The sequence below is a fragment of the Bacillus rossius genome, chromosome 1, assembly GCF_032445375.1.
Source record: "Bacillus rossius redtenbacheri isolate Brsri chromosome 1, Brsri_v3, whole genome shotgun sequence".
Taxonomy (NCBI): domain Eukaryota; kingdom Metazoa; phylum Arthropoda; class Insecta; order Phasmatodea; family Bacillidae; genus Bacillus; species Bacillus rossius.
Window position 1 is genome coordinate 56000088 of NC_086330.1, and position 14166 is coordinate 56014253.

At 39.1% G+C, this 14166-nt stretch overlaps 1 protein-coding gene across 4 annotated transcripts in view; it reads left to right on the forward strand.

Moving 5' to 3' along the window:
• The window catches only part of LOC134536353 (probable ATP-dependent RNA helicase DDX60), a 116923-nt gene that overhangs the window by 50518 nt on the left and 52239 nt on the right, over positions 1-14166 (forward strand). Inside the window, exon 1 of one of the 4 annotated variants that reach the window (XM_063376125.1) lies at positions 1678-2008. The exons of the other annotated variants lie outside the window; for them this stretch is intronic. The gene's annotated coding sequence lies outside the window, so the exon portion shown is untranslated. Of the gene's footprint in view, positions 1-1677; positions 2009-14166 lie in introns of those variants that run through there. 4 annotated transcript variants of the gene reach the window in all.

The following is a 14166-nucleotide window of genomic DNA, read 5'->3' on the forward strand; positions in this document are numbered from 1 at the left end:
AATATTTGCCTTTAAAACAAAAATTGAAAGATTCTTATCGCTGGCTGAAAAAAACCAACTCTTGCACTTTCCGGAAATGGAACGCACTTTGCAGAGTTTGGGCAGCACAGACTGTCCCAAGTTTGTTGTTCGTGCACTTCAAGACCTTACAAATGCATTCGGCACGAGATTCCAAACCTTGGAAGAATATGAGTCGCTGTTCACATTGGTCTTTAATCCACTAACTTTTCCAATTGACTTAGTTAGGAAAGTTAAACTTATTGAGCGACATGATCTGGGACACGCTGAAATGGAAGTAATAGAAACGCAGTCTACGCTGGCCATGAAACTGTTATTTCAAAATGAAAATCTCTCGACTTTTTGGGGTTCAAAAGACATAGAAAAGTTTCCCATCCTACGTAAGATTTCTCTCAAATGCCTAGCAATGTTTGGAACTACATATATGTGTGAGAGTGCTTTTTCAGTGATGAAGTATGTTAAGAACAAAATGTGATCACGATTAAGTGAATCTCACTTGGAGGACTGTCTGCGGATTGCCACAAGTGATTTCCCGTTGGATGTCCAGGATCTTGTGAATAACATTCAGGCCCAAGGGTCTCACTAGACATGGTGAACTAGCAGTGTTCTTTTTCCATGCTACTGTATGCATCCATCATTCCTGTGTTTAAATGCAGACTGTGAATTGTCTGAAATTATCTACAAGCAGATTTAAGGATAGCATTAAAATTTATTTTAATGTTATTTCAAACAATTAATTTTAGGAAATATGTCACGTAGTATGTTATACTTCCTTTCCCTCAGTATGAATAAAAAAAAATATTTTTGCAGGAAAAATGTTTTTGGTTTTTCTTGCTTGCAAATAACTTAACAATTATTGTAACCAATGATTCTGAACAATTTGCAGGATTATATTTATTGGACTATAGAACAAAGTGTAAAATACTTATGCAACCTAAGCTCAAAAATCCTAAACTAAATATAATTTTCTACTTTATGCCAGTAATATGAGAATACTATAATTTAATGTTTAGAAATAAACTAATAAAATATACTTAATTTTTAATATATAAAAAACTCTGTGCTTTTACAGCTGTGTGGTATAATAAAAAAATTAAAATGAGTATCTTTGCAAGAATAAGTATGATTTCAACTTAAACATTAGCAGTGCTCTTCAATTCTAGCTGAGAGTTGCAGATAGACTGTTCCTCACATTGATTGTTTAATTTTATTGCCAAATATTTGTCAAGCAATATGAACTCTAAATTAGTCCAGCACATATGGTGTCCTGGATCAGCTCTTAAACAGATTCGTGCCACCAGCTTTTATTAACAGTGTTAAATGATGTGGAGGATGTAAGGACGAGTGATGTAAATAAAAGTAATGATAAATAACTTTCCTTTTTACGTCAGCCGGGGCTTCGACTCGTAAGCCTGGTCCGACTCCACTGTCCAGCTCCCCCCTCCTTCCCGGCATTTGTACTGCCGACGTACGTGCGTGTGTTCAAATTGCGCGCCACGGACTACCGCAATAGGGCGCTTAGCGGCAGTGTGATGTCACCGGAAACCAATAACAATTATTATTTAAGTATTAATTTATAAAGTAGCTGGTGTTTCATATTCTGAGTGTGTATAAATTATAAGAGTGTTTTGTCTCTTCTTTAAAACTAACCCTTGGCGCAGGGTCACAGAGGAGATTAACGGTTTTTGTTCCGGCGGGAAGCTGCCTGCTGCCCGTGCGCAGAGCGCTGCTTGCCCCAGTTCTTCTTCATCACCAGCCGAGACCAGACGTGTGGGGAGTGATCAGAGACGTGTCGCCCACCCCGTGGTTTTCGTATGTTAAGTGGTGTGGCGTGCCCGACGCCTAGAGCGGGCCAGAGCTTAATAAACTAGCGCAATTAATTAGGGGACTAGTATCTCGCCTCACACGGGCCACGTAACGCCCTGACCGGGAGTCTCAGCCAGGTCCACGTGCCCACTCACATGGTGGCGCCCACTAAAGACTGACTCGGGTAAGCAGCTAGGTCCTCATTTTGTATGGTCGACCACATGGATATCTTGATGACTGAGGTATGTGGGCCACCTCTGAGAGCCTACTTAGTTGATTACCGCTAATTTAATATAGCGTGCCCACTGCTCACAGTGGACGTATTTCAGTGTGATTAGTGTAAGTAATTATATCAAAATAAAATAATAGTAACCTGTTTATGTCATCTAAGGAGTAAATTTGTAACTGTATGACAATCATTCTTTTCAATAAAGCAGTTTGTTGCGAATATCCAATGAGTCTTAATAGGTTATGGGCTACTGTAGAATATATAAGTTATTTTAAGTTAAAATAGATAAATTGTGCTTATTGATTCGCGGAAACATGAACTCGAACTACATCGCTAGTGTGCCGAAAGTTAAAGGCAGGGAGATTTACGATGAGTGGTGTTTTGCGGCTGAAAACTTACTGGTCTTGGATGGCATGGACAATTACATCAAACCAACGGCCGGTTTTGAAATCAAGCCAGTGGAAGATGCAAACACGAAGGCAAAACTAATATTAACAATTGATCCCAGTTTGTACGTGCATATCAGAAATACGGAAAGTTCAGAGGCATTATGGACTAAGTTGAAGACCATGTTTGACGACTCCGGTTTCTCGAGGAAGATAACCTTACTTCGACGTTTGATTTCAATAAGATTGGATAATTGTGACTCGATGGCTACCTATATCACACAAATCGTCAACGGTTCAACGGTTAAATGGCACAGGATTTACAATCGATGAATGGGTGGGATCATTATTATTAGCAGGTTTGTCTGATCATTATTCTCCGATGATTATGGCCATAGAACATTCGGGTATTTTGATAACTGCTGATATCATTAAGTCAAAGTTGCTTGACATGGAGGTTACCAAAGAGTCTGGAGTTAGTGGTGCTGCATTCGTAGCGAATAATAAATATTATTCTGGCAACACTAAGCCGAAGAAAAAGGGTGGTGCAAATACGTCAAACAAGAAGACAGACAGATTCAATAAGAAAATAAGTTGTTTGTTATAAATGTAAAAGCAGCGGATATTAACGAAACCAGTGCCCGTTATTGAAGAAAACCGCTAATAAATGTGTTTTTAACGTTGTTTTTATAAACGGAAAGTTTAAAAGACAAGTGGTGCAAGTGTGCATATGACTGTAAACAATGATTGGTTGAAAAACATGAACTTATCGACATGTTTACCAGAGATCATCGTTGTTAACGAATCAAAGGTGTCGTGAACAAAGTACAAAATCATGTCATTGGATATACAGTGATTTGTGTGGACCAATGGAGGTGAATTCTTTAAATGGCAGCAGATATTTCATGCTATTTGTAGATGATTATAGTAGGATGACATTCATATATTTTCTCAAACAGAAAAGTGAAGCTTTAACTAGATTTAAAGAGTTTAAATCAATTGTAGAAAACCAGCAAAAAAAATAAAAAATTGAGATTTTTCACACAGATAATGGACTTGAATACTGTAGTAAAGAATTCAAAAATTATTTAAAACAATATGGTATTATTCACCAGAAAACTAATAGTTATACTCCCGAACAAAATGGTGTCTGCGAAAGAGCTAATCGCACAGTGGTTGAAAAGGGCAAATCCATTGTCAAGAGTACCAAAGACCCCTTATGAACTGTGGCATGGGTCAAAACCCAACCTCAGTCACATCAGATTGTTCGGAAGTTCTCCCCAAGGAGAAATGACTCAAATGGGATAACACACAGCACATCTTAGTTGGATATGGAGAGTATGTGAAAGGATAAAGGTTGTTTAATCCTACCAAAAACACTTATCATCAGCAGGGATGTCATTGTATTAGAAGGCGAGATAGGTGATATAGCAACCAGTGAAGACGCTAAATGGATACCAGATGATGAGACAGCACAGCATAGTGTGGGAACACCAGAGATCAGTGTGGAGAAGGAGAACAGCGATTCAGTGGGGACATCATGTGTTCCAGAAGTAGAGGATCAAAATGACAGCTTTTCAGATTCTTCAGTATACACTGATGGTGAAGAAACATTTCTGAATTTCCACCAAGCGAAGTGCAGGAGGTCCAGACAACATTGGTTCCAGATCTGGAGACTTGTGTAAATACAAAGCGGCAAAGGAAACAGCCAGAGCGATACGGCTTTAGCAACATGTGCGTATCCAGTACTGTTCCAGCATCTGAAGAGATCTCAATCTCAGAGGCTCTGGGAGGGCCTGAGAAGAAGCAGTGGAGGAGTGTCGTGGCTGATGAGTTAGTCATTTGAGGACAATGATGCGTGGGAGCTTGTCAAAAACCCTGGTGATGTATCTATAGTGAAGTGTCGTTTGGTGTTAGTAGAAAAGTTTGATGTGGACAATAATGTGCGGTACCAGGCTAGGCTTGTGGCCAAAGGCTTTATGCAGAAGCCAGGTGTAGATTATACTCATACTTTTGCGCCTGTAATTCGTCATTCCACTGTTAGATTATTGTTTGCTGTTAGTGTTAAAATGGGAATGAGCATTACACATTAAGATGTAACTACTGCTTTTCTAAATGGTGTTTTAATAGAAAAAATTTACATGTTAATACCTGAAGGGTTTGCAAACAAAAGTGGGGGAAATGTGTTAAGATTAAAACGCGTGATTTACAGTTTAAAGCAGTCATCTCTAGTATGTTATGAGAAAGTAAAAGATTGTCTTTGTAAATTAGGTTTTATTAACAGTCAATATGGACCACGTTTGTTTGCAAAAACCAAGGTTGATGTAAAAATAATCATTGGATTGTATGTAGATGATTTCTTGATTTTTTTTTCAAACAATGACAGAGAAACTGAACAATTAAAAAAATTATTAGCTTCAGAGTTCAAGTTAAAGGATTTGGGTCATGTTAGACAGTATTTAGGAATGAGAATAAATGTAAAATAAAGATAAAAATGTTATAACTATTGATCAAACACAGTACATTGACAATTAGTTGAAAGATTCCAGATGTCTGATTGTAAACCACAAAGTACTCGTATTGAAACAAAATTGAATGTAGAAAAATCTACAGAATGTTTACCTAATGTTCGTTATCAAAAACTCATCGGCAGTTTTATGTATTTGGCAGTATTAACAAGACCAGACATTGCCTATGCTCTAAGCTATCTCAGCCAATTTAATACTTGTTATAATATGAGTTGTTATAACTATGCAAAAAGAATATTTTAAGTGACATTGTACGGCCGAAGGCCACCCCAAAGCCCGACCTGCACCCGACAGTACTCGGCTCCGCTAACGGAAAGCACCCCTAGCCATGGCCTACCTGAGTCAAGTGAGCGGACCGCAGCCCAAGGTAGAGAATAGCAAACCATTTTAATTACGCATGCAACGCACTCCCCATGCCTACAAAATTCCCCACACAATAATAAAGTAATCAAAAACAAACAAAAGCCCCTAATTAATAGAGTGTGACGTAGGAGTGCCCGGGTCACTCACGTGTAGTTTTCTACTAAAACAGCTGTGAGTGCAACCCTTGCGGCCTTCAGCCTAAATTCAGTAGTGAAACGTGTGATGTAACGCAAACCGCCCCAAATTAGCATTATCATTCACCACTGGAGTAGTTATCAAGAAACAGACAGTCTCCAGCTTGACTCTAATATTCAAACTTATTTTAAACAAACTTATTAAATGTCATTTCTAAAACATATAATATAGATATTAAATTAATCATTATGTTTTATTAAGTGAATTTAGAGCCACTTAAATTTAGTTAATTATATAGATTTTTACGAATAACGGAACTTTAGAAACTCTGGCGCGACAGGGAGCTCACCCCTCCCCTCGCGCCAGGGCTAGACAAAAGTACAGCGCGACTCGCGGACCGGGACGGACGCACGTCCCACGGGGAGCCAGGATTTCTTTGTTTCACCGAACGTCCATCTGGTAATTAGTCACAACCAAAACCTTTTTTTAAATACTCCCCGTGTGCGCCCGGTCCTTTTCCGGTGTAGGGCCTAACCCAGCCGCGTCAATCTAACACGCCCCACACCAAGCATTACGTGGGGCCGTGCAGTATACTGTACGGGCCGTCTCCCGCCACCCCAGAACTTTAGTTAATCGCCCAGTGCACAGGCACAGGCTACATCCAAGCTTAAACGTGTTTTTAATTTAGTAGCGAGCCGCGGTCCACACAGGTGGGCCCGCGCATCGCAATTTACCGATTACGAGGTTAGCCGACGCTAATCGAACGCCCTCCCTCAACGGCGACTGGCGTGAGGCCTTAATAAGTAAACACACGTAGAGGCACGCAGGTGTCCCTCTCAGATAACGTGTGGAGTGTAATCGTGTACGTAAGAGCACCACAGGGTGCCGTTTTGTCAAGTGTAATTGTAATAATAGTGTAATCAAAACTTCTACGTGTTCCGACGCCTCACTGGCAGTCATGTACCGCCGAGTAGACCTCGCGCCCAATGTAGTGAACCAGTGTAAATCGTGAACAATAAATCGTCCACCCCGCACCTCCCGTGCGCGACGTGCGACCCGTAGAACAACCAGAACAGTGTATGTAAATTAACCTAAACAACCCAACCTAATCAGGAAACAAATTCCCTCACCGCCGACGGTTCTAGCGGGCCACGCTGGGGCAACGAACCCACGACCATCACACGGTTAGACACCGAGCTAGCCTGGCGCCCTCCCGGAACAGAAATCTCTAAGAAAGCCAGCCACCCCGCTAGGACCTGCGCCCGACCTCGAACACGAGACCGCGGCGGACGGCATAAGATACTTGCAATGTACTAAAAATTATTGTTTAAAGTATACCAGTAATGACATGGGTTTAGAAGGTTTTGTAGACAGTTATTGGGCATCTGATGCCTTAGATAGGAAATCCTATACAGGATTCTGTTTTATGATGTCAGGGTCAGTAGTTTCCTGGCAAAGCCGTAAACAGAAGTCAGTTAGTCTGTCTAGTACTGAATCTGAGTATGTAGCTATGTCAGAAGCTTCCAGAGAAGCTGTTTATTTAATGAATTTAATTCATGAGATTACTGGGAATTCATATGTAACACTGTGATAATCAAAGTGCCATGAAATTGGCCTCTAGTCGAGTGTCATAACAGGTCAAAACACATAGATGTGCTTTATCATTATACATATTAGAAAAGTCATGAATGATAATGTAATTAAAATTAAATATGTTCGTACTGGAGAAATGCCGGCTGACATTCTAAGGGTTTGTGTCATATAAAGCATTATAAGTTCATGCACATGTTAGGTATTGTAAGTGAATAATGTTTTGCTTATTTTGGTAAGTGGGGGTGTTAGTAATTATATAAAAATAAAATAATGGTAACCTCTTTGTCATCTAAGGAGTAAATTTGTAACTATGTATGTGTTGGAAACAATAAAATCATTAGGTAACTTTGGTGTTGGTTTGAATTAGTTATGTTGGTACGACTGTAATAGAGTAAGTAAGAAAAGAAATATGGCTAGTGTGTGAGAAATGTGTGTAATAGAAAGAGGAAATTACACAATATTAAGAAAGATGCCGAGTTTTAATATAACCTATTAACAGGTTATGGGCCCAGGCCGTATGAAAGTACACTGGTGTTATTGAATAAGTATCACAGTTTTATTGCGATAGTGATGTGTTGAGAAAAGAAGAAGAAAATACGCAGTGCGGGCATCCATTATGGAATCCAACTACAACTACATTAGATTGGCAAATGGATCAAACTGGAGTGTTTGGAAATTTCAAATTACGGTCGTGTTAAAATCAAAAGGTTTATGTAGTGTGGTGTCTGGAGAGGAGTTTAAACCTACTGTGGTGGATGACGATTCACAAACCGAGACGGAAAAGAAGAAATTAAAGGAATGGGTGACACGAGACAGCAAAGCTCAAGAAATAATTGTCACAAGATTAGAAGAAGGACCAATGATGCACATTTTGGCTTGCGAGTCAGCACAAGAGATGTGGAATAAATTGTTATCAATTTTCGAACAGCAGTCGGAAGTAAGCTTGCATCAACTTCAGCACAAGTTCTTTTCTTTAAAATACGAAGGGGAAGGAGTCGCGGCTTTCCTGTCAAAACTGCAAGAGTTGGTGGTCCGGCTGAAGCAGCATGGGGAGAAGCTGTCCGATCAAATGCTAATGACGAAGATTTTAGTATCACTACCGGAAGAATATAAACACTTTGTGTCGGCTTGGGAGTCTTGTGTCAACAAAGGACCAAAAACTGTCAGAGTTAAGTGCACGTCTGTTGATTGAAGAGGAGCGTATCTCTGGAAAGGGCAGTCAGGATAACGCCCTGTTGTCTAAAAATCAAGGTAGGCCGAATCCATTAAAGTGTTTTAAGTGTGGGAAGGCAGGACACATTCAGAAAAACTGCTATTCTAATAAATCGAAAACTAATAATCCAGGTGGGAGACGTATGTGCTATTACTGTGAAAAGATGGGACATATCAGTAAAGATTGTAGATGGAGGTTAAAAGCTGAAAATAGCTCTGAACCTGCTCATCGTACACAAAAGGGGGGCAATCTGAATGCTTTTATCAGTGCTGCAATGGTAAGTGAAAGCCTGGATGACAAAAGCAGGTATGTGGACAGTGGAGCATCTGAACACATGTGTGCTCAAAGACATTTTTTTTATGACATGTGCAAGCTGGATAGTGAAAAACATATTGTAATTGGTGATGGGTCAACTCTTGTAGCAAACGAGGTAGGGACTGTGAGAGTAGAGGTGTATGATGGTAATTCTTGGCAAATATCGGAGATAAAAGATGTGTTATATGTTCCTGATATCAAATTCAATTTATTCTCTGTTGGTGCAGTGTTGAGAAGAGGTTATCAAATTGAATGGAGAGAGTCTAAATGTGAACTTAGTAAATCTGGAAAAGTGTATGCTGTTGGAACTCTGGAGGGGAAGCTGTACAAGATGATGTTTAGGTGTGAACCAATCCCAGCTGTGGTGAGTGTTGTGAAGAAGCTTTCCATTAAAATATGGCATGAAAAGTTGGTGCACCAAAATACAGAGCAGGTCAAAAATATTCTGAAGAGCCACAACATAGAAGTGCAAGGTACTGAGGACTTCTTTTGTGAAGCTTGCATGAAGGGGAAACAACAGAGACTGCCTTTTTCATCAAGTGAACACAAAACGACGGACACTTGTGAGATCGTTCATGCAGACATTTGTGGCCCGATGGAAACAGCATCAATTGGAGGTTCAAGATATTTCCTATTGATAAAAGATGATTTTTCAAGGTATAAATTTGTTTACTTCTTGAAGTTCAAATCTGAAGCTAAAGAAAAGATTAAAAACTTTCTAAGTATAGCTAAGAACGACACCGGAAATCCAGTAAAAATTCTGAGAACGGGAAACGACACTGAACTGTGCAATCAAGAAATGCGGAATATCACTGATGAAATGGGAATACGGCACCAGAAGTCTGCACCTTACTGCCCAGAGCAAAATGGGAAAGTTGAAAGATAACTAAGAACAGTTGTGGAGGCAGCCAGGACTATGCTGGCAGCCAAAAACCTGAACAAAACCTTATGGGCGGAAGCAGTTAATACTGCAGTATACACCATCAACCGGACAGGCACGAGTTCTGTTAAAGGAAAAAGCCCATATGAACTATGGTTCAAGTCAGTTCCTGAAATCAAACATTTTGAAGTCTTTGGAACAGAGACTTACATGCAGGTGCCTAAAGAGAAAAGAAAGAAATGGGACCCTAAGAGCACAAAAGGACTATTTGTAGGGTATCAGGAAAATGCTAAGGCCTACAGGGTGTATGTACCGAACCGAGGAAAAATTGAAATATCAAGAAATGTAGTGTTCAAGCCAGATGGTGTAACAACAATGGGAATCGAAGTTACCAAACCTATCCAAACTGAAGAGCACTACAGGGATGAAGCGGAAGGCATACAACTGGAAAATGTAGAGGGAAGCAGTACGATTGAACATAGTTCCTTAAATAATGAATCTGCAGATGAAGAGGAATTCAGAGGCTTTGAAACAGATAACTGTGGAAAGATATGTGAAAAGGTGGGAACATGTAATTTGAGGGATAGAACAAAACTAAAGGAACCAAGGTATCTGAGCCAATATGAGACAAGTTTTCTTTGTGCAGATGAGCCGCAAACATACGGAGAAGCAATGATGAGCAATGAAAGGCAAAAGTGGAAAGAAGCTATCAATATTGAATTGAACTCTATAAAGGAAAATGACACCTGGTCAGAAGTTATACCTCCAAAAGATGCCTGCGTCATAGGCAGCAAATGGGTATTTAAGATTAAACGAAATGAAAAAGGAGAACCAGTGCAGTACAAAGCGAGACTAGTTGCAAGAGGTTTTGAGCAGCTCAGCGTTTTTGATGCAAGTGAAGTGTATGCACCAGTGGCTAAGATGGCGACGCTTAGAATTCTGTTGGCGACTGCAAATGACCTGGGCATGCCGGTATATCAAATGGATGTTCAAAGTGCTTTTCTTTATGGTGATATAGATGACGAAGTTTTCATAGCAAAACCAGATGGAATGGAGGGGGATGAAAAGACAGTTTACAAACTAAAAAAATCTCTCTATGGACTTAAAAAATCACCAAAATGCTGGAACGAAAAGTTCAATGAAGCTATAGAAAGGGAAGGATTGAAAAGATCAAAACATGATTACTGCTTGTATGTCAAGAACACAGACAAAACGAAGCTATATGTCCTGCTGTATGTGGATGACCTGCTAATAGTAGGCAATGATGAGAACCAAATTCAGGCATTGAAAGAAAGTCTGAAGAACAATTTCAAGATGAAAGACCTAGGACCGGTGTCAAACTACTTAGGAATTTGTATCTCTCAAGATTTAAAGTCTGGAACTCTAAAATTGAATCAAACTAATTTTTTGAAATCATTGTTAGTGAAATATGGAATGGCGGACTGTAGACCCGTGTCCACACCAATGGACCCACTGTGTAAAATAAACTTCCAGGACACTGAAGAAGACAAAGAGCTGGAAAAAAAATGTCGACAGATTATTGGAAGTCTGTTGTATGTCGCCCTAGGCACAAGACCAGATCTTAGTGCTACTCTTGGCATTCTGAGTAGATATCAAAACCGGGCAAGTGAAGCACTATGGGTTGCCCTAAAACGCGTTTTGAGATATATAAAAGGGACCTTGGACTTGACACTCGTCTACCGACGACAAGAACCCGCAGCTCAGCTGAGTGAATACGCTGATGCAGACTGGGGAGGAGATGTGTAAGAAAGAAAATCTACATCAGGTTTTGTATTCCAACTCCAAGGTAATACCATCACCTGGACCTCCAAGAAACAGTCAACTGTTGCCCTGTCATCTACCGAGGCGGAATACATGGCTCTGAGTGGTGCAGCGGCTGAAGCGTGTTGGATCAGAGGGGTACTGCAGGATCTGGGAGTGTTAAATGAACCTGTGATCCTATACGAAGACAATCAAGGTGCAATAAGAGTGTCAAAAAACCCAGAGAATCACAAACGGTTGAAACACATTGACATTCGCCATCATTTTGTCCGAGAAAAAATCAGTGAGGGTCTTATCAGTGTAAAATATGTTTGTACTCAGGATCAAATAGCTGACATGTTCACTAAAGCAGTGAATAAGATCACACTCTTGAAATGTATAAGAAGTATAGGGCTAGAATAATGCAAATTATTGGTTAAGTTTTTTTTAGCTGTTCACTTGTATTGTTTACTTAGTTGTTTCGCAAAGTCTACCTAATAACGTTTATTGAGGGGGGCTGTTGGAAACAATAAAATCATTAGGTAACTTTGGTGTTGGTTTGAATAAGTTATGTTGGTACGACTGTAATAGAGTAAGTAAGAAAAGAAATATGGCTAGTGTGTGAGAAATGTGTGTAATAGAAAGAGGAAATTACACAATATTAAGAAAGATGCCGAGTTTTAATGTAACCTATTAACAGTATGACAATCGTTCTTTTCAATAAAGCAGTCGGTTGCGAATATCCGAGTCTTAATAATTAGTTATAGTTGGGGGCACGAGTCTCCCTCCGCACAGGCGATATCACGGCTTTGAGACAAGAATAGCTGGGTTGCACATGACCAGAAATCCATGTGGTGACACCTAAGGTGCCTAGGCACCTAGGCAAACAAGACATCTGTTTTTAACCAGAAATAACCCCTTGTGCAATAGCTATAGTGTGTGTGTGTGTGTGTGTGTGTGTGTGTGTGTGTGTATGTATGTATGTGTGTATATATATATATATATATATATATATATATATATATATATATATATAAAATATCAAAGTAGGGGAGACAGAATAACTCCCTGAGGAACTCCAGAACTAGCAAAATATAAGGAAGAATTGTGGTTGTTTATTGATACAAAAAATCTGTCATCAAGATAACTAGAAAACCAATTTATGTAGTAATTATCACTTAAACAAAAATTTAATAGTTTTACGTGTTGACAGTGTGAAAGGCTTTTGCCAAATCAAAATAACAGGCCTCAACCAGTTGCCTATTGATTGATTTATTGAAATTTGGAATGTGAAAAGTGAGTAAATGTGCGGTAGTAGTCATATCATTTTTTAAACATTGACTACATGATAATGTAATGTTTGGTGGAAAATTAATTTGTTTAGAATTAATTTTTTTCCAAACATTTTAGCCAAACCATTAAGCAATGAAATAGGTTTTGTAACGTTGCAAGACCCTGCCCTCCTAGCTAAATAATTCTTTTAAACTTCTTTTTTGTATATGTAAATATTAATAAGTCAATGTTTTTTGAGTGGTGTATATGTTTTGAAACAGTATAATCAGATGTTATTTTGCACGTGCTAGGTGTTTTAAGAAGGTATTTTGTATTTTAACAGACTTTTTAATCATTACTATTTTTTTATGTAATTATTCACAAAGAAGTCGCTGTACTAGATATTTGCCTGTTTAGGCCTACTTTTTCAGGTTTTTCTCAATAAGTTGAATTTTGTCACGTAATTTGTATTATGATTGCTGTTCTTAATTTTAATTAACGTGTTACAATATAATTATAGATCACGGGACTGTGTCTGGGGTGGGGTGATGTATAGAAAGAGAGGCATGAGAGGCCTGTAAGTGTAAGTGAGAAAGAAACAGTGCTTCCCCGCCAAACGAGATAAAGATGGTAATTTCCCCACTGCGTGGGAACTGAGTGATAACTGCTGTCTCACGGTGTGGGAGAGAGAACGAGAATGGGAGTCCCCGATTTCGATGTGAAATTGAAAAGAGATCAGGGGAAGCCCAGAGTTCTGTATGTGCAAGGTTTTTCTATGTATTGTAACTTGTTTGGTGATTGGCTTGTATCTGTAAGCGTGAATGAAGCGTGCGTGTGATTGGTCGGTGAGGTCATGTGACGTCTACTCCCTGCGTGGAGGAGACAGTGGCAGGATTTCACCAGTCGTCTGCCGATCACTGCACCAGTAGGTCGCGTTCGGTGGCTTCTCGCAGATGATGTAGAAGTATTTGAAGAGATAATTTCACGTTGGTGGTCGGAGCCAGGCCTATTTTTAAATTAACCTAATTATTTGTTATATTTCGTTCGGACATAATTAGAAATTACGGCCACCTTCGTAGGCGTTTTGGCTCGGGACGAAATTCGTTTTCACTGGGTGCGGTCATGTTTAAGGCCGCACTAATTTCGTGTACTTGCAGTCAAAGACTACTGAAGAATATTATTTTTCGTTAATTTTCCTCGCGCGAGCTATCAGCAGTTTTCGACGGGCAGATGTATACATACATGTGGAATGAGTGAGTAACCTTTTTTGGAAGTGTTTGGATTCGTCTGTGCATCTTAGTTTAAAAGAATAAAACAAAAACTACAATCGACGCTTTAAATCTTTTTATTTGTGTATGTAACGAACCGTTATAGTTTATAGTTTTAAACAGTCATTTACTTCCTTTTTTATGACTAAATAACCTTAGCTATTTCTCATTTAAAAGAAAAAAAATTTAGTTTCAGAAATAAAATAAATAGGAATTTTGTTGGGGCCTACATTTGATACAGGGGAATTGAGGGTTATAAGTGGATAGTAGATACACTAAAATTATTGAGCAAAAGTATTTGATAATAAATATGGATCACTTGAGACAACACTGTTCACGTTACGAGATTAATGTTCACAATAACTATTTTTCATAATTTTAACATATTACCAATTTTTT